The sequence below is a fragment of the Muscardinus avellanarius genome, assembly GCF_963383645.1.
Source record: "Muscardinus avellanarius genome assembly, chromosome: 14".
Taxonomy (NCBI): Eukaryota; Metazoa; Chordata; class Mammalia; order Rodentia; family Gliridae; genus Muscardinus; species Muscardinus avellanarius.
This window is the reverse complement of record NC_137800.1, coordinates 28,328,972-28,347,665: the sequence shown is the minus strand read 5'-3', so window position 1 is coordinate 28,347,665 and position 18,694 is coordinate 28,328,972.

Sequence of the window (18,694 nt, the reverse complement as noted above, 5' to 3'; positions counted from 1 at the left end):
CCCAGAGACATAGTTTTGAGAAAATTATTTGTACCACTGTTATTTTCTTTTTTAACAGATTGTCATTGGCCTCTGAGATTCTATTTTCACAGTATATAAATTCTGATTTTAGAATCCTAGTTTTATAAGTGTGATATGTGGTAAAGCAAGAACATCTACTCTGTCCTTCAAAAATACTTAGCTGTTTATTTTTTATGCTTTGTGTAATTATTGATTCTTTTATGGTGCTAGGAATTGAACCTGGGGCATTCTACCTCTAAGCTATACCCCCATCCTGATGTTTTATTCTTTATTTTAAAACAGATTCTCTCATTAAGTTGTGGAGGGCCTCACTAAGTAGCTGAGGCTGGCTTTGAACCCAGTTTCTCCTGTCTCATCCTCCCAAGTAACTGGGATTACAAGCATGCACCACCATACCCGGCCTGTACTTCCTGATTTTAATACTATTAAATTTTGTATTATCTTGAACAGCCTTAACAAAATACTATAGGTTGATTTACTTGAAGAATAGAAATTTATTTTCCTATAGTTCAGGAAGCTAGAAGTTCCTAAATAAAGACTTAAGCTGATTTGGTTTGTGATGAGGGCTTTCTTCCTGGCTTGCAGACAGGTACCTTCTCAATATCTCCTCACCTGGTCTTGGTGGCTACACATGGGGAGAGACATCTCTGAAGTCTGTGGAGCAGGGCACTATCTTTTAATGCACATTTAGCCTTAATTACTTTCTGGAAGTCCCATTTTGAAGTATTGTCATAATGAAAGGATAGAGCTTCAAGTACTATATTGGGAGAGGAGACAGCAACAAAACTGTTAGCCTATAATGACTACTAAATGACTCTCAAACACAGAAGATATGTTTCCTGACCCCAGCCTAAGAAACATTTATATTTGGAGTTAGCCCACATAAAATGTACTCGTTTCCTTATACTATTATCAATTTTATTTTCAAACTTCATATTCTCAACCAAAGAATAATATATAACTTAATATAGTATTATTTTCAGTTAGGCCTAAACTCCTATTTATCTTAGAAATCCAACTTTTATAAGACACTTAAAGTTTTTTCATAATACCATCCATAGGCCTTCTGAGAAAAACAGCCTGACTTATAATATATTGTCTCACCTTATATATACTTGTTGAGAGTGTTACGATCTTAGACATCCTGAGCCAAAGCAACCTGACTCAGAAGTAATAACCGAAGTTCCCCAATGATGACTGTCACTAAGATACCAAGCCAGGAGAGGAGAACAGAATTAGGAGTGGAGGAGAGGTGCAGCCTATTTCTTTTTCTATGGATTCCTCTATAACCTCTTATGGGGCCACTAAAAGAAACTCATAAAACTTAAGGATTTTTGAGGCACTGAAGGATAGGTGTTGCAGTCTGTCCTTCACAGGAAACTGCTCATGTGATGAGGCTGAGGGTCCATACTAGAGAGGGCAAACCTGACGATAGAAAGTAGAAAAGTAGCCCTGAAAAAAAATAAAGAAAAGAAACAAAAATGCAGCGTTAGTGAACCTGTCAGAGTGTATGTCAATGTATTTTTTTGTATTCTATCTTTTAGTGTGCTTGGAACCCAAAGCAATATACTTTTTTTTGGGGGGGGGGATCTGGGGATGAAACCCAGGGGCATTCTGCCTCCGAGCTATATTCCCTGCCCTGTTTTTTATTCTTTATTTTGAGACAGGGGCTCACTAAGTTGCGAAAGGACAGCTGAGGCTATCCGCGAACCGCGATTCTTCAGTCTCAGCCTCCTGAATGCTGGGATTACAAGCGTGCGCCACCACGCCCGGCTTAACAATATACACTTTGGATCTTCTTCCTCTAAGCTTCTTTTCTTTTGACTTGGAACTCCTTTACAAAAGACGTCTCTTATGCATTTTCTCTCTCTTCTCCTCTCTCCTCTGTTTTCTCATTACTGCTCTGTTGTTAAGGTGAACAAGTTACAGTAAGCAATGTTACATAGATAAAGCAAGTAGACTCCTTTATGATGAGCAGATGACAACCTGTGACTGACCCTACTGGTGATATCATCCTTTTCCTGAGAAGCAGGCAGGGTGTACTATATGAATGGCTGTTCTTAGGCACATATAATTTCTCCTCTGTCTCTAGCACCTCATTACTCATCCTGATTAATTCAGCTGCTTTCTAGAGTGAATGTAGGTTGTCTTCTATGTTTTAAAATGCCTGCTGATCATGTAAGGGTCAAACTCCTGGAAAGAATGAAAGCCCAGCAGCTTATTCCTGTATACCACCAAATGCCAACAGAGTTAAAAGGTACCATCACCAGCAACCTTCTCATTGGTTCACAGGTCCACCAACTTGTATGGAGCCTAAAAGTATTTGAGAGGAACTACAAGTCATATTTCTGCTCAACCCCTGTCTGAAGGTAGAAAAAATGTGCATATAAAAGCAATTCAAGTCTTGGAAGACATCAGAAAGGGCTTTTCAAGTCCTTTCTTGTACAGCCTTGCTGGCATGAAAGGCTAGATACAACCTAAATATTCAAAACAGGAAATAGAATATAGTACAATCATTTAATGGAACAATATTCAATCATTCTAAGTTGTTTTATAATTATAATTTGTAATAAAATATTCAAAACATATTAAGTAAAAATTTTCAGAGAGAAGGGAAAAATTTAGAAAAAATAACTTCCAGTGAGCTCATAAAGCTAGCTTGCAATTGTGGTAATTTTCATTATGAACTCACTGGAAGTTATTTTTCTCCTTCTCTCTTTCTCTCTGGGTTTTTTTTAATGTAGATTTCCATTTCACCAAAGCCAACCTAGCAACAGCCACTAAGTGGCCAGCCTGCCATTGGAAATCACCAGTTGACCATTATTTTAAACCAAGATCTAATTATTTGAATACAATAGGTAATTTATTTTCAGATTTTTATTTTTACTATTTTCCAAGAGATTTTGTAAATTAAATAAAACTTTTAAAATAATATGGTTATAAACCCACTTCAGCACATGAGTCACCATACTAGCTATACTAAACTAATATAGCTAATTCTCCTCTGAAATCTTTCCAGAAAGAGCTTCATCTTTCTTTCTTAGAATATAATCCCAGGATTTAGAGAATTTAAGGGCCATGGGATCAAGAAAGAGAAATTGAACAAATGTGTTGATGGCAGTTGAAGTGATATTTTGTAGCTGTTTCATAAAAATGAAACTCTGGGGATTTCCTATTAGTAAGTGAAGAATAAAAGTTCAAACCAGTTGTTATAAAATGCCATAACTTATGTTTCAAGTTGTCTAAACCCATGATTGTTTCTCAGACATAGAAGATATGGATGTGAGAAGATATTTTAACAGATTTAAAAATACTCAGGACCATTTGATAGAAATACTTGAACCTTCATTTGAAGATAATAGCTCTTATATTTCTATAGTAATGGTCATTTTTTTCACAAACCCTTGCCTCTAAGATCTTTTGAAGGTATATTCAACCATGCCTTATTTAGAAATGTTGAAATTTAATATAAATTAATTATATTATGCGCACTTTAAGAGTAGATTAAAGCCAGGAAATGGCGGCTCACACCTGTATTTCAAGTACTTGGTTGGTTGAGAAAGGAGGATTGCAGGATCAAGGACTATCTCAGCAGTGTAGCAAGACTCTCAGCAACCTAGTGAGACCCTGTTTTCAAACAAAAACTAAAAGCACTAAGGGTGTAGCTCAGAGGTTGATAGCAACTGGGTTCAATTCCCAGTACCAAAAAAAAAAAAGTAGATTAAATTAAATATGAGAAAACCTCAGAGTACTTTATAAACCATATATTCAGAATCCTAGATTCCTAAGAGTCATTAACTTTGATGTCTGGTTGAGTTAATTTATGAAAGTAACAACAATAATAATAACAAAAAACCACCTTGATTTTAAATTATCTTTCTATTTCTAATTAGTTGTTTATTTTTGAAATGTGATTTTAATCTCTACATGTCTAAACATACACATATACATACACACATATCACACACAAATGTATATGTGTATACACTTAATACAAGGTAATATTTTTCAGAAATTTATGCACATAGTGTGCCTAATTTATACACACACACACACACACACACACACATATATATATATATATATATATATATATTATATATATATCAGTGTATAATATTGATATATTGATGATCATCATGAACTTGATTATTTTTTCCTGGACTAAAATAATCTTTTGTATTATTAATACTTACACACAAAATAATCATAAAATCTCAATCTGAAGGAATAGAATACAATTTGTTCTTATTTTGATAAAGAGGCACATATACATTTTGAGATAATTTTATAAATGAAAATATGATCATTTAGAATGTCTAAGATTTCAAAGATTGATATATCGCTCTCATTAATGAAAATGAAATCATTATTCAAACATCATTCATGTTAAATGTAGTATTTAAGAAAAATGATAGTAGAAATGCTGAAGAAAATATTTGTTGTTTACTGATCAGGTACTAGAAAAAACATTGCCAAATTTGGGGACGATACGCCAAAAAAAAACTAGTGTAGACATGCTATGAATTGAGCAGAATGGAAACTTTAGATCTAGATCTCACCCATTAGGGACACTGATTTTACAAAGCTGTATAAAATCTAAGGTTAAAGCCTTGGTAGGATTGTAGAAAGGACATCTTCAATCACCTTATTAACATTTGGAAAATATTTATAAGGAAAATTTATTGGCTTTTCTCACCATGGATAATACACACTAACAATTTTTAAGTCACTGAACATATTGTGAGCATTTTGTTTTATTTTCTTCAATATATTTTTCATCTTTGCCGGGCATGGTGGCACATGCTTGTAATCCCTGTACTTGGGAGGCGGAGACAGGAGGATTGCACAGGTTCGAAGCCAGCTGCACTGGCTTAAGAGACCCTGTTTCAAAATAAAAAAGTATAAAATAGGTCTGGGAGTGTAGCCCGGAGGTAGAAGGGTTTCTAGGAACCCCAATACCACAATATATAATTATATATATTGATTAGTTACTTTATGCTTGCCACTCTGTCTGGGGTTAGATGGAATCTCTAACCCCAGAAAATATAAACATATATATATATTTTATTTTTATGTGAAACATATTGAAAATGGCATACATTTAAACTGTGCTTGGTGCCCTCTCTCCCCTCCCCCCACTTCCCCTTCTTCCCCTCCCAACAATGAGTGTTCAGGTTGACCATGCTCTATTCATACTTTTACACATATTGGGATGTAGCTCCTCCATTAATCAACCTGGGCCTTCTTCCTCTCCTATTCTTCTATCCTAGCTTTGCTGATATTTCCCCTTGATTATATGGAGTCCCTCTGGTATCCCTAATACTCCCTAGTTTGGGCATATTAGAGAAAACATATGTCCCTTCTCTTTCTGTGCTTGGCTGATCTCACTTAACATAATGTTCTCCAGATCTTTCCATCTTCTTGCGAATGACATGATTTTTACATACAAAGAGCTCAAAAGACTCTATACTATCAAACAGATAACCCAATCAAGAAATGGGCAACTGAATTGAATAGACACAAAATAAGAGATACAAATGGCCAATAGATACAAGATATTCAATAGTATTAGCTATCAGAGAGATGCAAATCAAAACTATGTTGAGATTCCATCTAACCCCAGACAGAGTGGCAAGCATAAAGAAATCAAATAACAACAAATGCTGGAGAGGATGTGGGGAAAAAGGAACTCTTTTACACTGTTGGTGGGAGTGCAAAGTAGTTTAGCTGCTATGGAGATCAGTGTGGAGATTCCTTAGAAAACTGGGAATAGATATACCATATATATGATCTGGCTATACCACTCCTGGGTATTTTTCCAAAGGGGTTAAAATCAGAGAACTACAGTAACATATGCATACCCATGTTCATAGCAGCACAATCCATAATAGCTAAAATATGGAACCAACCTAGGTCTCCATCAACAGATAAATGAGTTGCAAAATTATGGGAAATACACAAAATGGAATTCTATTCTTTATTTTTGAATAAGTTGGATTATTTTCAACTGGGAATTTTTTTACTTTTATAATTGTCAGCTTATCAGTGAATAATAGAAAGAATTAAGTGGCCTGCCATATCACATCTGGCACATTATTTTTTGAAGAAAATAAGTGATTTTGATCTTTCAGTATTACTTTATTAGAAGGGAGGGGAAGTCTTCTTGGAATATAAAATGTGTTATCTGATAAATTTTATAGCTTCACATTTTTCTTACTTTAAAATTTTGATAGCAATAAAGTTGTTGAAGAAAATAGAACTTTTCTTAAAGATGATAAAATGTGAGGTAGAGAACAGCTTTGAAGAGTTATGTCCATTCTTACTAGTAGAAGATAACACTTTATCTATACCCATTTTTTTTACCTCTTTTCATTTGATTCATAATCTGACTTTATTCAGTTTTGCTTTCAAATCTCAAGGAATGGTGTGAGTACTTTCTTGGTCTCCCACGAACCTGTGCATTCATCTTGCAATTCTTGGATGAATGAAGAACAAGGAGGTTGGTTGAATAGACTTTGATGGGAGCTGAACTACTATGACTAGTTTAGGATTACCTGAGGATCTTCTAGCCCTCTACTTACTCTCCTTTTCACTATTAATATATATTAGCCTAAAAAAAGGAAACAACCATAAAGTACCATGTGCATGTATGTCATTATCACCATAAACTATGTTACAACTTGAGACTATAATGCACTAATAAAAGTATTAAAAAAATTACAAAACCTGCCAAAAATGTCTTTCTCCTAGTGGCTAAGTAACTGTTATATAGCAAATCTCAAGGATCACAGTTCAATAATTGAAAGAAAGAAAACAGACTAACAGCATTTTGCCTTACAGAAGTAAAACTGAAGTTACAAAGAAGCAGAGTGTACAATGAACAAGTCTAGACTCGATCATATAACACGAAGCCCAAGATTATATGGTATTTGCCATTCCTACAAAATGAGTAGATTTTTGCTGCTCTTACCACCACAACAACACATGGGTAGCTATGTGAGAAGATGGATATCAACTTGTTTTATGATGGTGACCTTTTAAATATCTGTATGAACCCTATAGCATATTTATACCTTAAATATATATAATAAATTTTATCTTTTAAAAAAGAATAAAGGTTAAATGAGAAAACCAAAATTACTAAGGGAAGACTCATTTACCTTCGTATATCTTGGATCCTTTCCATCTTATTACTCATGTTCCAAAGAGAGAGAGAGATTTCTCTTCCTCTTAGACTTTTATTCAAGCATAGTATCTTTTAGATAAAAAAATTTAAAAGTCTTCTCCGGTGTTTTCTTTAAGCTATTCTAATTTAAGTTAATTTGGTACAAATCAATGTATAAGTTATCAAACATGTGGGAAGTTTCTCTTTAAACAAGAAATAACTAAGTTAAAAAAAACACTTAAGCATATTCACAGAAGTGTTGAAAACCCACGCTCTGGCAAACTGTAAGATGACTCAACGAACTCCTTAGACAATGAAATATATTAATTGGAAAGACCTTCATGTACAAGATAATACAAGAGAAAGTATAATTTTAAATGACCTGGATGATTACTAAAGTTCATATCTCACACTGTTATGGGAAGCCATCTTGTCTTTTAAAGATCATTTACTGTTGCCCTAGACTAACAAATACATGTGTTCAATTATGACCCAATCATACCATTCCAGGGGCCTATGTAGTTCTCAGTTTAGCTTACAACAGTTGCTTTACAACAATAACAGTAAGTTTATTACAAATAAATCAAATTTCATTACACATATGTAGACCAAATCTATAACTCACTGACAATTTAAGAGCTCAAAAAATTTTAAATGTGTACCCTTTATAAAGTAAAATGATTGGAAGTACTGTTTGCATTTCTTGCAAACAGAATAACATTTACAATAAATGTGAGGTGTTCTCTTATGACCATGATTCATATCCCACATCAGGGAAATTATTCAAGATAGTCCTAAAGGATGTGAGTCAACTCCAGGAGTACTTTGGTCATTGTCTCCTCTTTAAATTTAGGTATAGTGAGGAAAAGAAAATAATTTTATCAAATGTATTTGTTTGAAGGAAAAGATATGCAGAACTTACATATTTTATACATTCAAAAATTTTCTGCTTAGCATTACAGTTTGTCATTCATTCTCTCTCTTCTCTCCTGCTTTCTTATTTTTTTTACTTCTCCTTGACTGCATACTTTACCTTGTCCAAGTTGAAACCAGAATTTTAGTGAAAGAAGCTTTAGTTGAGAATATATCATAGACTACTGATTTATTCATATTTCTCAAAAGCCATTTATTCTATGTGTTTAAAAGATTTAAATACAACATTAACAGTTCATCTTCACATCTTGAATGTTGTAGAGATTTTATACTTACTAGCTTAAACATATCTTAACCTTTTCTCTCATATCAAAATATCTCCTTTCTTTACCCTTTGCACAAATAGAAAATCAGGAAATAAAAATTAAAAGTTCCCAAAGTAATGCATATTTTTTCTTTATAACAAAGCTTTTAACTATGGTGATGAAGTCAAATAAAATTAACTCTAGTTTTAAAATAAATAGTATATCCATAACAAAAATCTGTGTTAAAGACATAAGTAGAAAATTAATAAAATGTGGTATAACACTTATAAGAAAAATTTAGGAGCCTTTAAAACTTATATAAAAAGATTATACCCTGGGATTTACATTTTACAGTAAAATATTTGATGTGTTCACAATTTATTTTTAACATATAGGCATGTGTAAACTTTTTATTTATTTTAAAAAGGTGCATTTTTAAACTATGTTAATTTTTATGTGAAGCCACTAAATAACTTTATCTTTTCTCTTGCCCTCTATATTTATTATAATAATAATTTGTATTTGTAATAGGAGTATTTAACATAAGATCTACCCATTTATAGAGTTAAAAAATATAGTGTTACTACTGATAGGCACTATGCTATACAGTAGATCCCAAGGTTGATACTATTTCTACGTAGGCATCTACAGTTTATTTTTTTCCTAAATTATATGTACCTTTATATAAAATTGAAATGCTCTACTGTATAAACATTTGACATATTGAGAGCCCATATTTTGAACATTGCATATATTTTTAAATATATTGTCATTTCACTTACCTTTTGAAAACCTATACATTTAGTCACATCTAACTAATGCATATATTCTTTTATTTGGGTATATGTGTGGTAGTAGGGATTGAACCCAGGGCTGTTCTACCACTGAGTTACACCTCCAGCACTTTTATTTTTGAGATAGAGTCTCTCTCAAGTTGCTGAGGCTAGCTTCAAACCTGTGATCCTCCTTTTTCAACCTCCCAAGTACTGGGATCACAGGCATGCACCACCACAGCTGGCCCATTGCATATATTCTAAAATATGTTGTCATTATACTTACCCTCTAAAAACCTACACTTTTAATTATGTCTATACATTACATCTGCCTATACATATACATTTCCTTTTTAAATCATCCTTAAAAATCTTTTTTTTTATATTTTAGAATCTGATGCACAAGATTCTGCCTCTTGGGCTGGAATACTGTCCTGACTTTGGGGGAATTACCTGACTCAGAGCACATGCTCATTAATTGGTTTTCAATTGTTGGGTAAGGGAGTCCAAAGGTTTATGATTAGTATGCATATATATAATTTCAAAGTATTTTAATAAAGAACTGACTCTTCTCAATGGAGTTATTCTCTGATCCTCTGTGTCTGCTAATATTTCTAAATGCTAAGCTCTGATGCTTCTAACGTGGCTGTGATTCAACTTGTGCTATCATCTTGCCATCATGCTTTGTTAGGACAAAGTTCAGAACTATGCGCAAAGAAAGTTTTTCATTAATTAAAAAAACACACTCATTTTGACTTTCAGAGTGGTTTTCCTTATGAGACCACAGATATTGGGAGCATCTTTTATACAGTCTGGAGCATTTTATTTATTTATTATTTATTTATTGCTTCATATTGCAAGGCAAGTTTGAAAACTTGTTTCTTCATATGCAGTATGTGAATATCCATATCTAGGTAATATAACATTAGTACATTAATTTGTGAATATGAAAAGAACTCTATAAATATATACAGTGTCATTAAAATAAGGGGTGAAAAACTATCACCTGTTGTCCACCTGACTCGTGTGTGTGTGTGTGTGTGTGTGTGTGTGTGTGTGTGTGTGTGTGAGTTTACTGGGGATGGTACTCAGAGGCATTCTACTTTCAAGCTACACTCCCAGCCCAATTTTATTTGGGAACAGGGTCTTGCTAAGTTGATGATAGTCTCCCTACTTGCTGAAGCTGACCTCAATCCTGTGACCCTCCTGTCTTCATCTCCCAAGTATTGGGATTACAGGCATCTGCCACCATGCCCAACAGCTGGTTATTTTTAATAAACAAAACTTTATTGACTCATAGGCATATCTATTGACGTTTGCATTGTCTCTGATAGCCTTCAAGCTACAGAAGCAGAAGTTGGCACTTGTGACAGGCACCTGCAAGACTAAAATATCTACCATGCTGTCCTTTAAGAAATAGTATGCTGATGCTTCCTAATAATTTGAATACTAATAATTACTACTACTACTAATAATAATAATGATAATAAAAGTCAACTTCTACAAGTATAATGAAAAATTTTGAAATGTCTCTAAGCGATAATGTACTGTTGTTGTTTTTAGAAAATGTATCCAGTTATCTTACTGACTGACCAACAAATCAAGTAGTAAGATTATATTTTCATATAAAACCCCTCAAATTTAAGATTGATATCATTGTATTGGCTTGTTGATCTCTATTTGGGCTCTCAATTTCATGTCTATGCATTTAATGTTTATGTTATTAATAAACTAATACTGATTACAAAGCTTAGAAAATATGCTGACATTACTATGCAACCCAAAATAATTTTTATGTATTTATAATATTTAAATTGTGGCATAAAAATATATTTCAACTGCATTTAGATGGATTAAATAAAAGACTATTAAAATTTCCAAATTAAAAAAATATAAATAAAAATTATCTGGGTCATTTGATCTAAAGTATTTAGAAGAAATGCATTTTTTATAGAATATTTGTATTAGATGCAGTTTGAAACCAGCAATGGCTAAGCAAGAAACTATAGCAAAAATGATCTATCGGACACCATCAGTAGTGTAAAGTTATCCCTGTCAAATGAAGAGCCAGAGGAAGTTTTATTACATGTAAGAGTTAGTCATATAACTGACAAGTCCCAGAAGTGCAGTAGACTTACTGAGGTCCCAGAGAGAAGGAGGCAATACAGCACAGCTTACAAGTGATTTATTTGGTTCTTGACATTGCGTTTGTTATTTGAGGAGATATATTTGTTAAAGGTATTTCATTTGCTGAAATATCAGTTGTGATATATTACACTTTTCATTTGTCTCTGAAGAAATAAAAACGAATTTTCTTTTCGGACATATGACAAGAAGATTGATTTATTTTTTAAAAGACTCTAACACTATCTAAAGCTTATAGTTCTTAGTATATATACTTAGGACTTTAATTTTGCAAACTATAAAAATAAACATCTAGAAAACAGAAAGATGCTCAAATGATACATGGCTTATTAAAGACGTTGATTCCTACTTATAGAAGGTTATATATAAATCATTGTGATATTTCAATTCAACTCAAAGTTGTCGCACCTAGAAACTGCATTCAGTGTAGAATGGATCTATTGTATTTCTAGTCCGTTCTCATGAATGTGACATATTGATAAGCCATCAGAAAAATGTCTCCTTGGAAGGAAAACCCATCATTATATTTTGACCAGAAATTCAACAATTTGTCATAGTGTCATACGATGATATTTTGAGGATTCTAACCTCTAAATTGGTGTCCTAGAAATATAACCTTATTATAGATCCATTCTTCGGGAAACTTCACTTCATAAAAACATATAGCCTTTTTCCCCCTGTCTGTGTATTAGGACAAATCAACTAAGAGAAATTTAAAGAAAGAATTTAATTAATTCTTACAGTGTATCAAAGTGTTTTCTAATTGATTTGCAGATTTCTTTCTCTTTTTTTTTTTTTTTGTGGTGGTACTGGGTTTCCTGGAGGCCCTTCTACTTCCGGGCTACACTTCCAGACCTATATTTTTTATATTTTTATTTGGAAACAGGGTCTCTTAAGCCAGCGAGACTGGCTTCGTACCTGCGTGATCCTCCTGTCTTCGCCTCCTAAGCGCGGGGATTACAAGCGTGCACCACTACGCCCAGCTGCAGATTTCTTAACTTGACTAATGTTGGAAGCTTGCAGGGACAGGTTATAAGTATACCATTTTCTACTTTATAATGTTCAATTATGAACTTTAGCCAAAGAAGAAATATTAAAGTTGACAGTTGTCTTTTTCTATTCCTGCTACTATAAAAAATAGACTAGGTAATTAGTAAATAATAGAAATGTATTTATCATAGTTGTAAAGGATGAAGAGTCCAAGATCAAAGCACCAGTAGATTCAGGGTCTGGTGAAGACCTACCTTTCTAAGACAGCACTTTACTGCTGCATCCTCATGGGGAGGAAGGATGAAGGCTGTGTTTTTAAATGAGGGAAGAGTGGAGAAATGGAAAATGAGCCCCTGAATTTTTTCCCCCAGTGCTTAGGATTGAACACAAGACCTAGAGCATGCTAGCCAAACTTTCTGCCTTGAGCTACATCCTTAGCACTTAAAACATCTCTTTAAAGTAACTTAAATCCATCCATTAGGACAGAGCCCTCAGGGCCAAATCAACACCTAGTGGCCACACCTCCAAATTCTATCACATTTGGAGTTAGGTTGCAACAAAAGAATTTTGAAGAGACACATATACTCAAACTATAGCAGTGGGATAAAGATAAAGATTGGTGCCAAAGTTTTTCTGTGTTATAATATATAACACAGAAGTCAATGATTGTTACATTGGAATAAAACACATATAAGAGATCATTCTACCCATATTTTTGGTCAAGTGCATTACAACAAAAAATGGGAAAATATAATGAGGAATAAAGTAAAAACAACTAATAGGAATATTTGGCAATATTAATTATTTATTAATTATATTCATACATACTGAAACATTAACAAGCAATGACTGTTAGAACTTTGGTAGTCAATAAAAAATATGGTTCTAAATGCAAATAAGTAGCCGGGCGTGGTGGCACACGCTTGTAATCCCAGCATTCGGGAGGCTGAGACAGGAGGATTGCAGTTTGCGGACAGTTTCAGCTACTTATTGAGGCCCTCTGCAACTCAGACCTGGTTTCAAAATAAATAATTTGTTTTTCAAAACTCCATTATATTATATATGTAAGAACAATTACTTTTCTATAAATGATATAATATTGTTGTTCTTTATGTCTGAATAAAACACCATTATGAGTATATACTTAGTTTTCTCTCTTCTTTCATCTGCTCACAGATAATCTGGTCTGGTTCCATAACTCGACCATTGTGAATTGTGCTGCTGTAAACATGGCTCTGCATATATCACTATAGTATTCTTACTTTAATTTTTTTGAAAAGATACTAATAAGTGGTATTGTTGGGTGATATGGTGGGTTTATTCCTAGTTTTTGAGGCACTTTTACACTGATCTTTAGAGTGGATGTACTAATTTACAACCTACCAATAGTGTACAAACATTCATCATTTCTTCATATCCTCGGCAGCATTTATTAAGGTTTTTTTTCTTGGTAATTGTCATTCTTTTTGTTGTTGTTTCTGTTGGTACTAGGGGTGAAACTCAGAGGCTTTCTACCTTCAGGTTACACTCCTAGACCTATTTTATATTTGATTTGGAAACAGGGTCTCACTAAGTTGCTGAGAGCCTCACTAAGTAGCTGAGGCTGACTTCGAACCTGTGCGATCCTCCTGTCTCAGCCTCCCAAGAGCGGGGCTTATAAGCGTGCACCACCACACCTGGCGGTAATTGTCATTCTAACTAGAGTTGACAAAATCTCAGTGTAGTTTTGATTTTCTCTTTTTAGTGTTTTATTGGTGCATTGTGGTCACACATCTTACTGGAGTACAGGCATCGATGCACACATCACTCAGCCCTTATTTTCTTTAACTGCTAATGATGTTAAAAATTTCTTTCATATTTTTGTCAGCTTTTTGTATTTCTTCTTTTGAGAAGTGTCTTTTCAATTCAATTGCTTACCTTTTAATTGGCCTCTTTGGTTTTTTAGTGTTAAGCTTTTACATTCTTTATATTTTCTAGATACTAGTCCTCTATCAGAGGAGTAGCTGGCAAAGATTTTCTCCTTTTCTGTTGGCTCTCTCTTCAGACCCTTATTTGCTTTGATGTGAAGAAGCTTTTTAATTTGATGCCATTCTATGTATTGATTCTCAGTTTTGTTTCCTGAGCTTTAGAAGTTGTACTGAGAAAGTCTCTACCAAGGCTCATATGCTAGAGAGTTGGTCCTATGTAACTATATTGTTTCTAGTCTAATTTATCAGTCTTTGATCCATATTTAGTTGACTTCTTCTAAGGGTGAAAGATAGGGGTCTAACTTTCATTTCTCTACATGTAAATATCCAGCTTTTCCAACACCATTTATTGAAAAATCTGTCTTTTCTCCGATGTATTTTTTGCACATTTGTCCAAAGTCAACTGGCTGTGTGTATATTTGTCTCTGTATCTTCTTTTATGTTTCATTGGTCTCTGAGAATTTCTATGCCAATACAATGCTGTATTTGTTATTATATTTCTATAGGATAATTTGAACATACGTATATATACAAATATATGTTTTAAATGCTCTCATATAAATCAATTTATATATTTAAGGTATTCTCATAAAAAGCAAGGCAAAGAGCTATTGTCAAGAAAGTTACCAATATACTCAATTTCACACTTTTGCTTACCTCTACTTAACTAGTGCCTTTTGTAAGTAATGCAAACAGAGTTTATTACAATTTAATTTTGTGCTACATAACAAAGTATTAATAGCCATCTTCTAAACTTTTTTTTACTTTCTTGATACATGTATGTCCTTTGAAGAACAAAAAATTATAACTTATAAAGGAAGAAACTTTCTAGTTTATGAAAACCAAGGTGTTACAGAAAAGTATTTCTTAGGGAAATGTGCAAATTTGCAAACACTTGTTCCACAAATGCTGATTGAGCTCCCTTTACTCGCCTTTTTGGCAGTAAGTACGGCAGAACTTTGTGCTATCTGTGAATGTTATCACATTTCCGCATGCTCTGCTTATTTCAACCACAAATGCAGACTCAGTTCCTCATCAACTACACATTGTTGCTCATTTCTGGCAGTTTAGCAGTGTTTTCTTTCACATTGTCAAGCCTATTTGTTATTTCTTCTATTGATTCCCTGTGAGTCTCAGCACATTGAATATGTTGGATTCTTGAAGAAAAACTAGCAAACAAAAAATTCAGAAAATTAAACGTATTAAAAAATAGTTCTTTTTAAAAGCTTTCTATTTCCTTTCTAATTTTTATTTTGGATAATATGCTTTTATTGGTGCATTTTAGTCTTACATTGTAATGTAAATCATGTTGACAGTGACATACATGCACACAGCACCTGCCCCCCGCCCCACTTCTTTCCCCATTTCCTCCTTTCCTATACAGGATACTGAGATTGACATTGGTATTTTCACATATGTACACAAAGCAAATGGTAGTAATTTCTTAATTGATCCTCACTCTTTCCCTTCCCCTTCCCCTGGACAACTTCCCTGGCTCCACTGAGGTTTTTCCACTGCATTATCTGGAGTCCCTCTTGTATTTCAGTTACTCCCTAGCTTCTCTGTATTAGAGAAAATATATGACCCTTCACTTTCTGTGACTAGCTAATCTTGCTTGACATAATGTTCTCCAGGTCCTTCCATCCTTTTTTTTTTTTTTTCAAATGACATAATTTGTTCTTTTTTTACTGCTGAGTAGAATTCTATTGTGTAGAGATGGCATAATTTTGTAATCCATTCATCTGTTGGTGAACACCTAGGTTGGTACCATAATTTGGCTATCATGAATTATGCTGCTATGAACAGATATGCATATATTACTGTAGTTCTCTCATTTAGGCCCCTTTGGAAAGATACCCATTTTTCTGAGGAATCTCTACATTGACCTCCATAGCCACTGAACTAATTTGAAATTCTACCAACAGTGTAGAAGAGTTTCAATTTCCCCACATCCTTGCCAATATATATTGTTTTTTGACTTCTTGATGATTGCTATCCCGATTGAGGTTAGATGAAATCACAGTGTAGTTTTGTTTTTCATCTCCCTGATTGCTAATGATGGTGAACATTTTTCATGTATTTATTGGCCATTTGTATCTCTTTTTTGTGAAATGTCTATTTATCTCAAGTGCCCACTTTCTGATTGGGTTATTTTGGTTTTTTTTTAATGTAAAGTCTTTTAAGTTCTTTATATATTCTTGATATTTGTTCTCTATCAGGAGAGCTGGCAAAGATTTCCCTTCCTGTGGGCTTTCTCTTTAGATTCTTGATGGTTTCCTTTGACAAGCAGAAATATTTTAATTTAATGTCACCCATTTTTAATTCTTATTTTAATTTCCTGAGCTATGGGGGTCTTTTTAAAGAAGATTCTACCTGTGCCTGTATGTTGGGGTGTTGGACTTATGCCCTTGCTTAATAACTTCAAACTCCTTTGTCTAACTTTTAGGTCTTTGATCCATCTCGTGTTGACTCTTGTGCAGGGTCAGAGGTAAGGATTTATTTCCTTTTTTTTTCCACAACTAGATAACCAGTTTTTCCAACACTATTTGTTGAAAAGACTATCTGTCCTGCAACATATATGTTTGGCACCTTTGTCAAAAATCAACTGGCTATGAGTGTATGGATTTGTTTCTGTATCTTCTATTATATTTTATTGGTTTATATGTCTGTTTTTGTGCCAATACCATGCTGTTATTTTATTGCTATGGTTCTGTAGTATAATTTGAGATCAGGAATTATGATGCCTCCTGCATGGTTCTTATTAATAGCTGAGAATTGCTTTGGCTTTCTTTGGCTATCCCAGGTATTTTATTTCTCCATATGAAATTTAGGACTAATTTTTTTCTAGGTCTGTGAAGAATGACATTGGAATTTTGACATGGGAATTGCATTGACTCTTTAAGTCATTTTTGGTAGCATGGTCATATTGATAATATTTATTCTTACCTCCATATCATTAAGGCAATATACATACAATGAACCCAAAGCCAACACCATATTGAATGGAGAAAAACTGCAGAAGTTCCCTTTAAAATTAGGAACAAGACAAAGATACCACTATCACCACTCCTTTTTAGTATACTCCTAGAGACTCTTGCCAGAACAATAAGATAAGGATATTGAAGAAATTCAGATAGAAAAAGAAGAATTTGAATTATCTCTACTTACAGATGATATGATCCTTTATTTAGAAGAGCCAGAAAACTCAATCAAAAGACTACTAGAGCTGATTAACAAGTTCACCAAAGTAGTGGGAAACAAAATCAATCTAAAACAAATTAGCAGCTTTTCTATATACAAATAATGAATCCACTGAGAAAGAAATTCAGAAAACAGTTCCATTCACAGTAATCTCAAAACCTATAAAATACCTAGCCAAGGAAGTAAAAGATTTCTACAATGAAAATTATAAAACACTAAAGAAAGACATTGATGACTCTCTTAGAAGATGGAATGATCTTCCTTGCTCTTGGATAGACAGAAAAAAATATTATTGAAGGCTTTTCTCATGACTTGGTATTACCAACAAATAACAAAACGAGGCTTTGGGCCTGTTGCTTTACTTTCTGAGTTACCACCTTCAGAGGTGCCCTATTACAGGTCTCTGCTTCCACTGGTCACTCCTGTTTCAGGAGAGCAAATGTGAATCACAAGAAGACCTAGGGAAAGCTCAGACAGTGCAGTCTGTTGACATAGCATAGCTAATATACTCTTGTGTGGTTTTCTCTACAAGAGAATATTGGCAAATATTTGACCTATTCTATTAAGGAACTTAGAAAATTTGGGTCATTTCAGGTCCTATGAATAATAATCTGAATGTCCTAGAATGATTATTTATATTTGATTAAATGAGCAAAATAATTTCAACATCTCTTTTTTTCTTTGCATTGCTATAATTCCTGTATTAAAATTATTCACAATGACCATTTAAATGACAAAAAGCCCTTTTCAGATGGCATGAGAAACAAGCCTAAGTAATTAGAGAATTTTAAACTTTTCTATTTTTTTTTATATGAATGTGTTTTCTATGTGTGTGTGTGTGTGTGTGTGTGTGTGTGTGTGTGTGTGTGCATGCAGGCATGTGTGTGTGTGTTGTACAGGGACATAACCCAGGGGCATTTTACCTCCAAGCTACCCCCCAGCCCTATTTTTTATTCTTTACTTTGAAACAGGGTCTCCCTAAGTTTTGGATGGCCTCACTAACTAGCTGAGGCTGGCCATGAGTTTGTGATCCTCCTATCTCAGCCTCCCAAGTACTGAGATTAGAAATGTGCACCACCAAGCTCCAGCTCTCTATTAGTTTTTTTATATGAACATATTGGTCAACCTTCGTGATTGAAATTTTATTTTTCTGATAAAATGCACATTATATAGTACTGGAAATAAGAATATGTATTTATTTATTTATTGATGGTACTGGGGTTCCTGGAAGCCCTTTTACCTCCGGGCTAC